The 8080-nt window shown below is 40.2% G+C and overlaps 1 pseudogene across 1 annotated transcript; it reads right to left on the bottom strand.

Annotated features, from left to right (window-relative positions):
- Positions 1 to 84: 84 nt before the first annotated feature.
- LOC143575709 (6-phosphofructo-2-kinase/fructose-2,6-bisphosphatase-like) lies at positions 85 to 4095 on the bottom strand (annotated as a pseudogene). The gene is made up of 11 exons (XR_013142819.1): positions 3887 to 4095; positions 3493 to 3556; positions 3083 to 3375; positions 2338 to 2575; positions 2006 to 2215; positions 1799 to 1891; positions 1583 to 1681; positions 1457 to 1486; positions 1306 to 1359; positions 966 to 1019; positions 85 to 167 (listed from the first exon to the last, which is right to left on the bottom strand). The product of XR_013142819.1 is annotated as a 6-phosphofructo-2-kinase/fructose-2,6-bisphosphatase-like (transcript).
- Positions 4096 to 8080: the final 3985 nt, after the last annotated feature.

The raw sequence follows: 8080 nt of genomic DNA, 5'->3' as shown, positions 1-8080 counted from the left end.
AAAAATATGATCTGTGGTGTTTGTTGAACAATAACCAATGTCAACAACTTGGAATATTATTCATTAATTTGAATAAAAAATAACTTTACCTTGCATTTGCCTTCAGCCATTTTTATAAGCATGTTTCTTCGCTCACTAGTGCTGTTCGTGGCATCAAATATTCCAACCTACATAATACAAAAACATTTTTACCATCCAAAATAGAGATGGCGATTTTGGCTATGGCTGTAAATGAGCCCGGCATTTACAAACCGAGCTCAGCCGGCTCAGCTCGTTTATCTTAACGAGCGGAAATGTTGCGCTTGGGCTTGGCTCGTCAAAAGCTTGAGCCAGCTCGTGGCTTGTCGAGCCGGCTCGTTTATTTTTAAAAATTATATTTTTATACATATTGATATATATAAAACTAAAGATAATATTTGTAACATACATATAATGCAGGATTTGAAAACTAAATAAATCATAATTTAAATATAAATACACACACACACATATTTGGGCTTTCCTTCTGAACGAGCCAAACAAGAGTTAAAAATATTAGAGCTTACATATATATACACACGCACACGCTTGGCTTTAATTTAATCGAGCCACAAGCCCAGCGGACCTTGGCTCAGGCTGGGCTAGGCTCAGCTTGTTTATAAACGAACCACTTTCGAGCGAGCAGCGAGCTTTTGGAACAACCCAAATTTTGATCCATTACTTATAAATGGGTTGAATATGGGCTGTGTTTTATCTCAAACAGGTTAAATCATAAAGTTGAAAGTTGCCCAAAGTCCAATTTATTCAATAATTTGTAAAAAAAAAATAATACTGTTTTCATCGTACTAGTTATTTGTAAAAAAAAATTGGCAAAAGCGTTTGTGGATCACCACAGCCCAATCCAGCCCAGCCCGCTTTGACACATTGATCTTGCCACCTGTCATCTTGAACAACAAAGGTGTGAAACACCATAATATAGGACTTACTTGGCCACCTTCTTCCATCCAAGCTGTCATGTCATCCATTGCCAAAGCTGCTACCTAATGCCAATTAATTTATCAAAATATTAACGCAAAAATATATTAACTTCGTAAAAGAATGTTACATTATCAAGTGAATGAATCTTAATTGTTATTTGTAGCTCTTTTTGCAGTCAAATCAAGAATCATAAATACTTGTGTTATAAAGATTGATACTTTAAGTAGAAACTGAACAAACGGAATTCGACACAATTAGAATTTAAATGTTTTCCAAATAACATTCAATAAACAAAAATGTCAATACATGAATTAATACTAAAAATTAAAAATTTTTGTCGACATTCACCTCGTTTCGGGCTTCCATGCCTTCTGGATTATCACCCCGAAAAAAATCAGCACTCTGCATAAAACAATTTCAATCAAACAAGTTTAACACCAGACTAATAATGAAAAAATAATAAATATTTGATAAAAAATCAATGCAAAATCAAACATACCTGGTTAGTTCCATGCTTGAGCCGTCGATACTGTTACGTCATAAAAAACAATCAGCATTATCCACATGGTTTGTATTAACAGTGAATAACTTATATATAATATTGAAATAATGAAAAAGCACTCACCTTGCCAACATTGAAGTGTTTTGTGTCGTGACCTAACCAACGAAGATACCGCGTAAGTTTAGCAGCAGTAAACGTTTTGCCACGAGCGGGCAACCCAACCTACCAAATATAATCAAAATTTAAATAAAAATTAAAGAAAGTTTCGACCCGTTTACGTATGCATGGGTCAATTCGGGTTATGTTTTATCCATAACGGGTCAAACCAGGTAACATTACCAAAACAATTGCCAGATGCATATCTTCTTTCGGTCCAAGCATTTGATCAGCAACAGCTGCAGCTGCAACCGCCCCAGCAGCCGCTGGCATCTTCTGTTAATGATAATAAATAATAGTAATAATATTAGAATTTAAAACAAAATTATAAGTGCAACACCACCATATTACAAATACTAATGCTTTTCATTCTTTTTAGTTTTTACAAACCTTTGCTCCTGAATCAGGTTTACCACCAGTGGTCAAAGTATGTGCACTTGCTGATTTGACCAACCGAGGTGACCCGACACCTCGATCCACATAAAGTCCTCTGTAACTATCTTGTTTTTGTAACGACGAGAATGTACCGACAGATTTTGATTCAACCATGCCAGGTGGATGAAATAGCTTAGGTGGGTCCGGGATAACGACTTCCATTTCCTATTTACAATAAATGATAAAATAATATTAACAATTAGCTATTCTAGTTTCAAATTTCCAAATAACAATAATAATTTTTAGTGGACATTATTAGGATATGATTTGTATAACAAAGCAATTACCATTATGGTTAGAGGGCGATCATTAGAAACACTTGTTCGATCATTAGAAACACCAGGATGCTCATTAGAAACACCTGTATGTGTATCTTTGGTTGACACGTCAGCAATGGAAAACACACCGCCACGTTTTAAAGATCTTGGAGTCTCGGTTAAGTTAGCAGCATAGACCGTGGTAGTTGGGGGGGGCCGGAACTAAATATTGTTCCAGATCAAGGTCCAAGCTGGTTGAAGAGCCATTCTGGATATAAAAATTTCAAGAATTTAAAAAAGCAATTATTAAAATTTTCATTTTCTTGGCAACGGGTTAAAACGAGTTGACATGGGCTGAAACGGCCAGTAAGGATTGGGTGGACCAGCAAACAGTTTTTTATATAACACAATCTTTGTGTTAGTCATAACTCATAATTACAAAAATAGCATAACCTTTTCAACCCTATTTCGACCAAAAATTGAACCGTTTACGAGTAAATGGGAAAAAAAATCTTGGCAAGATAGGCGAGTTGGTGACGGGTCAAAACGGGTTGTAGTTGACATGGGCATAAACGGGCTAGTTAGGGTCGAGTTAACCAGCAAAGAGTTTTTTTTTGTCCCTTATTATATTACAAGATTTATGTTTTAGACATAATTACAAACACAATATTACTGTTTAACCCTATTTCAACAAAAAATCTATCTTCTATGACTAAATGGGTCAAAATGCCACCTTTATCTTAAAAAATGAATAAAAATTTGAGAAAAGAAGTACCTCGGCACCCTCTGGCAATGAATTTATGCTGACATCAGGAATCCCGCGAACAGTTGAGGGTTCAAGATTTTCTTGATAAGCTCTCCAACTAGCAGCAAGATCAAACGGTGAAACCCTATTGGCCTTGATGAACACTTGATATTCAAGAATCTCATCTGCATTAAACTTAAAAACCACCAATCGTGCGACCCCTTGTAAGGTACCACCCATGAACTGTCTGTTCGGGCCATCTTCTTCTATGCATGGTACATTGCTGTATTTGGGCTTCAATAAGAACTTGAAGTCCAAGGTTTCTAAAAATAACAGACAAAATGGTTAATGGAGTAAGATACTGCTAGTGCATTTGCTTTGACTTTGAAGCCAACCCTTTTACAAGCATAAATTTGAAAGAAACAAAGAACATAAATTACCATGATTAGGCGGGACAACAAAACTTAATTCCCACATTGAGGTTGACTCGCGTTCCATTGGAAGCTAAAAAATCAAGGAAACTGTCAACATTAAATCATGAGCATAAAATAAATATATTTCACAGGAAGCTAGAAACAACATTTATGACCGTTAATAGGTTCCCTGGAAACTAGAGACAAGTAACTTATGAAGATAAGAAACATGAACAATGAGAAAGACTATAAAATTGTTACAATATACAAACAAATTATCATAATTAGGAACATGGGTATTGAAAAAGATTATATAACAGGGTGGGTTTTATCTTTCAAGAAAACTAAAGCCCACAAACTATAAGTTACATTGAAGCTAAAGCAAAAACCATGATAAATTGATCAAATGAAATGAAATTACAGCTTTAGATGTATCCCAAGAACCAACAAGAGGGACAGAGCCATAGACATGAGGAACAAGGTCTCCTTTCATCTTGTAATTCTCCATCTTCAGAGAGACATAGAGTTGACCACCACCGCCATGGTCGTCTTTCTCTTCTGCACTGCCATGAGAGCTGCTGTCAAGATTCCTTGAGGAACCAGTACCCATTGTTAATTTGTGGTTTCAGTAAAATTGGAAGAGAACCCACATGGGTTTTGTTGAGATTATTATTATTATTAAACAAGAAACAAGAGTGGTGTGTTGTTAACGTTAAGATTGAAATTGTGAGATGGAGGTTTTGATAAGAGTGGTGAGTGAATGGTGGTGTTTGGGGTTGGATTGGAGAGTTGGGTTTTTAGATGTGGGGTCCAGGGGTTTACAGGTGGCGTGACGCGGCGCCAGCCCGCAGCATGGGTTAGTCGACGTGGTATTGTAGGGTGGTCAGGTCTAGTCATGGCCATTTCTTCTTCTTGAGTTAATCTTGTTAACCTTAAAAGTGTTGGGTTAGTAGACGTCTAGCATTTTTTGAGTTGCACTCAAGCTAGATTTAAGCTGTAACATGTAAATAACTCACTAGAGGGGACCTAAAGCTAGAGCTCTCTAAACACCTGTTGGATCCTATTCCGGCTAAATCGGGGAAGGCTCCTAACTTATCACGAGAATGGGATCAAGTGTGTGAAAGTAAAAGTGAAAGTGAGAGTGTATATTGTTTATTATCTTCATTCTTTTGTGAATGAGTTATACAAACAATCATTCTTCTTATTTACAGGACAAGTTAGATATACACAAGATCCTAAGGTTCATGACTTCCGGCTCGGTCTCTTAGTCCGATCTTCTTTCCTCCGGGCATTGTCTTCTTTGGAGATCTTTACCTCTTGATCGCTACCTCATATCCCGGGTCACACGCTCCTCAGGCCACCCACCGGATTGGTCATGTTGCACGAGTTTCCCTCTAATCTACTTTCCCTCCACTCCACATTCTAGAACTATTTGTGCCTTTGGGCTTTCCTGAGTTGGGCCTTGCTTAGGTTATTGGGCTTGGGGCATGCCCATGAGCCCGTCTCATGGGTAGGCTCTTCAAGTCCCCCCAGTCTATTGTTCTCGTTATTTATGACGAGGATAATAGACTTATCATGTATTCTCGTTCTTAGTTAGGCTTGTATTCTTATCTTGTATTCTTGTTATTTATCCGTGGACTCTTGTTCTTCTTTTGGCCCGCTTAGTTAGGCTTTTACTTCCTTTTGGCCCCATTGCTTGATCCGGCCCATCTTTTCCTCCTTTTGAATTTTGACGGATTCTCTTCCCCAGGTAATAATTAACCACCCCCCTTGTCATTTCACCATTATTGATCTTCTCTCTTCTTCCCTTTTCTTCCAAAAGTTCCGACGATTTCCTTCCTCATTCAGGTTTGTTCTTCTCCTTCCTTTGTTACATTATGAGTCGTGACGGTCGATCGATCATTACTTCGGCCATGTCTTCTGTCAGAATGGCTACCCTGTGTTCGACTTACCAAATCCCCTTGTCTCTATCTCCCACCCTTCCCGGGCCGGATGACACAGCCTGCAGTCGTCCCGGGTTTATCGCTCTTTATGCTAAAAACCTTGAGTTTGCCAACATCCGTTACCCTTTAACTGAATTTCAGTTAGCTTTGCTGAAACACAACCGATTATGTTTTTCCCAGGTCCACCCCTTATAGTTTCTTCGTGTTACTCACTTTGAGGTTGCTTGCCGGGCCTTTGGTGGGGATCCTTCCGTTACTTTGTTCTGTCGGTTTTATCGCTTGAAAGCCGACGGCGACTGGTTTACTTTCGAACGACGGGCGAGCGGTAAGCATCCTCCTTGCACTTCCTACATTCCCTCAGGGTTTTACCCTCGTGAATGGAAAAACGATTTTTTCTTTGTATCTTCTTTTTTTGCCCCTGGCCTCACGCGTCGTCATGTTGGTTCTCATATTGATGATCCCGCTCCCGGTTTTCCTACCGTTCATGATTCACTTTATAAATTGTTGATTAAAAACCCAACTGAAGCTGCCACCTACCCTGAGCCCCTGCTATACATGACTGGACTGAGCAACATTTGGCCGGACCCGTTGACACGTCTTGCTATGTTTGACAGGGACCGAGGTTGGTGACCCCTGACTTCTGCCAATTGTATTAAATACTTTGCTCCATTCTTGATTTTTCTTTTGTTGTTGTTTTGCAGAGATGGATTTGATGGAGATTCTTCAGAAACGTCATGTGAAAGGCGCTGAGTTTGTTACTCTTCTGGTGTCTGTAGGTGTCCCTACCCCGGTTACTCGTACCGGCGATGCCTCTTCTGACTCCGAAGCCCCTGGCTTCTCATCTGTGGCCGCTTCGGATTCTTTGAAACACAAGAACGTTGCTTCTGAACTTTTTGACTCGTCCCTGAAGAGTCGCCTTCGTAACTCCAAACGCTCTTATCTAGGTTCCACTGGACAGGGCTCTTCTTCTGCCTCTGAAATTGTTGATGTTGACGACGAATTTTCCTTCAAGGTGTCTGATCCGATTCCCGACTCCATTGTTACTCCTGCTTTTGATAGTGAAAATCCTGGTGCTGCTGAGGTTGACCCCAAAGGTAAAGCTCCCCTCGCTCCCGAGGGTTCCTCGAATCCTGTCTTTGGTAACCTTCCTTCCCCTGACCTTTTCGTACCAAAATGGTCTTTGACTGTGGAATCCTCTGTTAATACTCCCCAACTTGCACATGAGTTCTTGACATGCGCTGTTCCCCCTATGGACTATGCTCATGTGCAAACCATGGCACCCGATGTCCTGGTTGGAGAGTTTGGTACATACTTGTATCGTACCTTGGTGTTGGGTTCCTCCCTTCGTCAAGGGTTTGTGGATGTCAAGGTTGCTCATGAAAATTGTCGGGAGGAAATTGTTGGTTTGAAGAAGTCTGTTGATGGCAACACTCGACGGGTTGGGGAGATGCGCAAAAGAATTAATATTGCTGAGGAGTTTGTCACACCCGGCCCTGAGCGGCGGAAACAGCCGGGCGCGCGCGAGTGGGGATTGATAATTAAGCACGGGCCATTGCAAACATTCAAAGATTTTCATTGCGCATGAAAAGTTTAATATAAATACATTACATTGTTTAAAAATTTCATAAAAACATCCAAGTATAAAAACTGTTGAAGATTTCCACGCCATATCCCCTTGCGCGGCGGGAACAACCACGCGCATCGAAGGGATAGAACTAAAATCTTCCAAAAAGCTAGTTTTAGATGTTCAGCGTGAGGTGCTCTAAGTGTGACTCCATGCGCTACCTAGTTATCTCCTGAAAGACACGTAAAAACATTCGAATCAGTATAAACTGAGTGAGTTCACAAGTTTTAGTAACTTGATAAATCGTATTGCATCATAATCTTGATACAAATCATTCTGAAACATAATTCTGATATCATCATTAAAACACATGCTTGGTAAAACATAGTTCTATCAACATATTCTGATAAAATCGTTCCGCGGTTTACGCGCGAACATTTCTGGGAACTGTGCTCGTCTGTGCAAAGTGGCGCTGCCACTACGAGCAAAAATAAGTAATACCGTCCCGCGGATTACGCGCGAACGTTTCAGGAAAAAAACCGTGCTCGTCTATGCAAAGAGGCGCTGCCCCTACGAGCTAATCAATAATTCCGTCCCGCGGGTTACGCGCGGACGTTGTGCCGGAAAACAAGGCGCTCGTCTACGCAAAGAGGCGCGACCCCTACGAGCGGGCTCAAACCCATAGTACTGCCCCATTACCATACTAGGCACTCGTCCATGCAAAGAGGTGCGACCCCTACGAGTGGGTGGATCAAACCAGCAGTCCCTACCCTTAGAGTTCCAATGGTAAAGTGATCACTTACTCGAGTTCTAGCGCACATACATCGAAAACCTTAGATAACCGTTCGCATTGCTCATCATGAAATATAATTTAAACACATAATCGCTTGCATAGCTTGTAAGTATACCATGATAAAATATTATTTAAGTACGTGTCCCTCACCCCGAAAACAGTTTAAAAATAGTGAAAACAGTGAAAATAGGGGCTGTGAGACTCACCTGTGGTTCTTGTTAAGGGATTAAATCGAGATTCGGGTTTTCTTGGTGTTGGCCTCGGAATTGAAGGTCTAGAATACGATTAAATAACAAGTATATATATTAAGATCAA

This window comes from Bidens hawaiensis, unplaced genomic scaffold (genome assembly GCF_021521415.1).
Source record: "Bidens hawaiensis isolate Kalapana, Puna unplaced genomic scaffold, B.hawaiensis_p1.1 tig00027583_1, whole genome shotgun sequence".
NCBI lineage: Eukaryota > Viridiplantae > Streptophyta > Magnoliopsida > Asterales > Asteraceae > Bidens > Bidens hawaiensis.
This window is presented reverse-complemented; position numbering and strand designations above follow the sequence as displayed.